This window comes from Oncorhynchus gorbuscha, linkage group LG07 (assembly GCF_021184085.1).
Source record: "Oncorhynchus gorbuscha isolate QuinsamMale2020 ecotype Even-year linkage group LG07, OgorEven_v1.0, whole genome shotgun sequence".
NCBI lineage: Eukaryota > Metazoa > Chordata > Actinopteri > Salmoniformes > Salmonidae > Oncorhynchus > Oncorhynchus gorbuscha.
The window spans coordinates 59,610,529-59,616,479 of NC_060179.1; the positions used below are offsets into that span (position 1 = coordinate 59,610,529).

The 5,951-nt window shown below is 41.2% G+C and overlaps 1 long non-coding RNA gene across 1 annotated transcript; it reads left to right on the top strand.

Moving 5' to 3' along the window:
* The first annotated feature begins 4,114 nt into the window (after positions 1–4,114).
* Positions 4,115–5,284, top strand: LOC124039416. Its single transcript, XR_006839569.1, has 3 exons — positions 4,115–4,169; positions 4,898–4,967; positions 5,147–5,284. It is a non-coding gene; the product is annotated as an uncharacterized LOC124039416 (long non-coding RNA).
* Positions 5,285–5,951: the final 667 nt, after the last annotated feature.

Genomic DNA, 5,951 nt, shown 5'->3' on the forward strand with positions numbered 1-5,951 from the left:
CAGAAGACAATGGCCATATATGGAAGTTCCTGCTGTGGATTAGATGTGTCATCTGAAGCTTAAAGCTCTCCACCCGAAACGTTATCGACTATAACCTATACCTTGACCTTTCCATGTGTCTCTGGATTACAGATTTACCCACGGACATATGACTGATAACAACCCAGAATGCCCAAAATAAACCAGGAAATAAAAGTTGAGTTAGTCACCAAGGAGGTAAATATATATAAATCCGTGTTGGTTGGTGCCGTTTATGATGAGGTAGGACGATTATATTTTTTATGAGCATGGCCTTATTTCAATGAGAGCAAATTGGATGACTGTCATTCATAATCCATTCACCTAGTTGTAATTGATAGGTTGTGCTACTGCATGATATTCGCTATGCCCATCGTGAGATTGCTACAACCTAGCCTATGAATGAAGGTTGTTACAACCTAGCCTATGAACTATGAAGTTTACAACATAGGTGCACACAAGTCGAAAGAAAGATTTGAGATGACAGACATTGATACATTCAATACCGTCTTGCACACTCTTTCCTGAATCTAGCTGATCTAGGGTGCGATCATTAGCCCAAGCGTGGCAAGCGAGAGTTTCTATTGGACAAATTCAGGTATGTTTATCCCCATTTCATCTGATTGCTTCCGTTTAAGGAACGTTTTTTTCAACAGAATTGGCAGAATGAATGCACTACTGATCACACGCAAACATTTCACTTTCATAGCCACTTACAAACAGCTTATTGTATTCCTTCTCACATCTACGTGCTCTCCTCCTCTCACCTTTTCCCTTCGCTTGTGACTTCAATGCACAACATATCAGCTGTCTGTGACCAGGCAAAAAACCTTTCCAAGCCAAACCTTCATATCATAATCACTACACACAGTCTACATTGTTGTCACCATATTAGCTAATGTAATGTCATAGTCAACATAGCTAATATAATTACTGCGTTAAGATACAGTACCCAGTACAATCAGTGTACAGTCCAAAAGCATTTTAGCAGTTACACCGGCGGCCCCTGGTGGCAATAAATTAGTAAAACCAAAAGCTTGGTAGAGTTCCAGTCTTGGATAGTCATAGCCAGCTATCTAACATAGCATCTCTTTGTTTGAGCCGGGTGTTTGAGTAGGGCTAAACTAGCTAGATGCATTTGCTACCTAAGTAAGTGAAAGTGAAAAAAATATATACAAAATATAGCTAGCTCTCTCTCTCTCTCTCTCTCACTTCATTTTTGGATAAATTATTTTGTTCACAATTGTTTAACTATTGCCTTTCTCCCTATTTGAATCAACTACTCACCACAATGTATGCACTACAGTGCTAGCTAACTGTAGCTAGCTGCTTTCAGAACTACATTCAACATGTCAGTTCATGCTGTAAGAGCTCTGATAGGTTGAAGGATGTCTTCCGGAAGTTGTCATAATTACTGTGCAAGTCTATGGGGTTGAGAACCAAGGTTTTATATTGAAGTCAATGTACCCAGAGGAGGACAGTAGCTAGCAATCCTCCGGCTACACCATGATGATAACATACAGAGTGCTGTTGAGGCTACTGTAGAACTTAATTGAATAATTTTTATTCACATGAAATTCTCTGAGGATGGTCCTCCCCTTCTTACTCTGATGAGCCTCCACTGATATACAGTGGGGAGAACAAGTATTTGATACACTGCCGATTTTGCAGGTTTTCCAACTTACAAAGCATATAGAGGTCTGTAATTTTTATCATACGTACACTTCAACTGTGAGAGACGGAATCTAAAACAAAAGTCCAAGAAAATCACATTGTATGATTTTTAAGTAATTAATTTGCATTTTATTGCATGACATAATTATTTGATCACCTACCAACCAGTAAGAATTCCGGCTCTCACAGACCTGTTAGTTTTTCTTTAAGAAGCCCTCCTGTTCTCCACTCATTACCTGTTCTAACTGCACCTGTTTCAACTTGTTACCTGTATAAAAGACACCTGTCCACACACTCAATCAAACAGACTCCCACCTCTCCACAATGGCCAAGACCAAAGAGCTGTGTAAGGACATCAGGACAAAATTATAGACCTGCACAAGGCTGGGATGGGCTACAGGACAATAGGCAAGCATCATGGTGAGAAGGCAACAGCTGTTGGCACAATTATTAGAAAATGGAAGAAGTTCAAGATGATGGTCAATCACCGTCGGTCTGGGGCTCCATGCAAGATCTCACCTCGTGGTGCATCAATGATCATGAGGAAGGGGAGGGATCAGCCCAAAACTACATGGCAGGACCTGCTGCTCAAGCCAGCGCATGTCCAGGCCAGTCTGAAGTTTGCCAATGACCATCTGGATGATCCAGAGGAGGAATGGGAGAAGGTCATGTGGTCTGATGAGACAAAAATTGTGCTTTTTGATCTAAACTCCACTCGCCGTGTTTGGAGGAAGAAGAAGGATGAGTACAACCCCAAGAACCCCAAGGATGAGTACAACCCTGTGAAGCATGGAGGTGGAAACATCATTCTTTGGGGATGCTTTTCTGCAAAGGGGACAGGACGACTGAGGACGACTGCACCGTATTGAGGGGAGGATGGATGGGGCCATGTATCGCGAGATCTTGGCCAACAACCTCCTTCCCTCAGTAAGAGCATTGAAAAGGGGTCGTGGCTGGGTCTTCCAGCATGACAACGACCCAAAACACACAGCCAGGGCAACTAAGGAGTGGCTCCGTAAGAAGCATCTCAAGGTCCTGGAGTGGCCTAGCCAGTCTCCAGACCTGAACCCAATAGAAAATCTTTGGAGGGAGCTGAAAGTCCATACTGCCCAGCGACAGCCCCGAAACCTGAAGGATCTGGAGAAGGTCTGTATGGAGGAGTGGGCCAAAATCCCTGCTGCAGTGTGTGCAAACCTGGTCAAGAACTACAGGAAACGTATGATCTCTGTAATTGCAAACAAAGGTTTCTGTACCAAATATTAAGTTCTGCTTTTCTGATGTATCAAATACTTATGTCATGCAATAAAATGCTAATTAATTACTTAAAAATCATACAATGTGATTTTCTGGATTTTTGTTTTAGATTCCGTCTCTCACAGTTGAAGTGTACCTATGATAAAAAAATGACAGACCTCTACATGCTTTGTAAGTAGGAAAACCTGCATAATCGGCAGTGTATCAAATACTTGTTCTCCCCACTGTACATAATAAGTATATATAGTACCAGTCAAAGTTTGTATACACCTACTCATTTCAGGGGTTTTCTTTATTTGTTACTATTTTCTACAATGTAGAATAATAGTAAAGACATCAAACTATGAAATAACACATATGGCATCATATAGTACCCCCAAAAGTGTTAAACAAGTCAAAATATGTTTTATATTTGAGATTCTTCAAAGTAGCCACCCTTTGCCTTGATGACAGCTTTATATACTCTTGGCAGTCACAGGAAAGGAAGACCCAGAGTTACCTCTGCTGCAGAGGATACGTTTATTAGAGTTGCCAGCCTCAGAAAAAAAGCAGCCCAAATAAATGCTTTACAGAGTTCAAGTAACAGACACGTCTCAATATCAACTGTTCAGAGGAGACTGTGTGAATTAGGCCTTCATGGGCAAATTGCTGCAAAGAAACCATTACTAAAGGACACCAATAATAATAAGAGACTTGCTTGGGCCAAGAAACACGAGCAATGGACATTAGACCAGTGGAAAACTACCCTTTGGTCTGATGAGATTTTTGGTTCCAACCACAGTGTCTTTGTGAGACGCAGAGTAGGTGAACGAATGATTTCGGCATGTGTGGTTCCCACCGTGAAGCATGGAGGAGGAGGTGTAATGGTGCTTTGCTGGTGACACTGTCTGTGATTTATTTAGAATGCAAGGCACACTTAACCAGCATGGCTACCACAGCAATCTGCAGCGATATGCCATCCAATCTGGTTTGGGCTTAGTGGGACTATCATTTGTTTTTCAACAGGACAATGACCCAACACACCTCCAGGCTGTGTAAGGGCTATTTGACCAAGAAGGAGAGTGATGGAGTGCTGTATCAGATGACCTGGCCTCCACAATCACCCGACCTCAAACCAATTGAGATGGTTTGGGATGAGTTGGATCGCAGAGTGAAGGAAAAGCAGCCAACAGGTGCTCAGCATATGTGGGAACTTCTTCAAGACAGTCGTAAAAGCATTCCAGGTAAAGCTGTTTGAGAGAATGCCAAGAGTGTGCAAAGCTGTCATCAAGGCAAAGGGTGGCTATTTGACGAACCTAAAATAAAATATATTTTGATTTGTTTAACACTTTTTTGGTTACTACATGATTATGTGTGTTATTTCTAGAATGTAGAAAATAGTACAAATAAAGAAAAACCCTTGAATGAGTAAATGTGTCCAAACTTTTGATTGGTACTGTAAATGTAGAGCTTTGCCGTCATCAGGATCTCCGGAAGTACAAATAATATGTCATCAGAATTACAATGCTCCAATATACAACGTAAGAACTGTTTCTTCAAAGCTATCAGTATTACACTGATGTGTGTTTCGTTGTTTATTTTACCCGTGTACACCACCAACACAAAAATCCATAAATACTTTTTTTTGTATTTTGATTTTATATTATTCATATTCTTTGATTTTATATATTTTACATTATTGTCATGTCATGCACAATATATGCAAATTAAAGTGCTAAAGGAATCCTTCTCGTACGCACCAAAAATCACCCCAATAAAAATAAAAACCTTAATTTCCAGTCAAACATCCCAGCACCCGGATGATAGTGGCAGTGGGATCTTAATTTCAGGACGAAAGGGATGGGAACAGTTTATCCCTCTGCGACATCTTCACTCCGCCTGTAAGTAATTTGCTGCAATTCTCAACAATCACTCAAATATTTTTCCCCCTCTTTTCTCCCATATTACCCAGGTTCCCCATCCCATCCATCCATTTGTCTACCAGCTAGCAGAGTCAGCAGACTACTGGTATCCCTGTACTGGTAACCCTGGTTACTAACATTCTTACCATCTCCTGATTATTTTATTAATCTGTGGAAACATCTCAAATCACACTCTATTTCCTACACAGAGCACTACTTTTGAACAGAGACATACTCTATTCCCTTGTCACACCCTTATCTGTTTCACCTGTCTTGTGCTTGTCTCCACCCCCCTCCAGGTGTCGCTCATTTGGCCCATTATCCCCTGAGTATGCGGTTCTGTACCTTTCTGACTCTGCCCTGGATTACTGACCTCTGCCTGCCCTTGACCTGTCGTTTGCCTGCCCCGTTTTGTCAATAAACATCTGTGATTTGAACTGTCTGCATCTGGGTCTTATCCTGGGGCGTGATATCCCTAGGATAGTGCACTACTTTGGCCCTATCCACACATGGGGAATATGGTGTAAACTGAGACAAATAGGGCTCTGGTCGAAAGTAGTGCACTGTATGGGGAATGGGATATCATTTGAGACACAGCCACTCTTTCAGAAGTCCAACCATAGTTGTTCAAGTTGATTTGTTCCCAGATTGACCTGAATGTCCCCTGCAATACTTGTCAATTTGACAAAGACAACAGAAAAAGCTATTACCTTGATTGGAAGAGGTTTCCAATTATTTAGGATTGTTCCTATTTGTCCAGGAAATTAGCGTTTCGTTTCATCCAGTTTCACCCCCCCCCCTCTCATTCATCTAGCTCCAAGCTCAGATCAACCCCAATGTATTACTTGGTTATCAAAAATTCCATTGTCCACTAAATGGAATTGGCTAGCTAGCAGCTAACGATACTATAGTAACCCATGTAAGTCAATTATAAAACATGGTCTATACTTGACACAATTTCAAACTATAAGGTGGTCCATATATGGAAATACTTCATGTATGGTGTTATCAATATTGTATGAATCCGAAAGGTAGACCCTTCAAATGTCATTACATCCTTTGTGCTGTCAGGATATTGTTGTCTTTTTTTCATTCAGGACACAG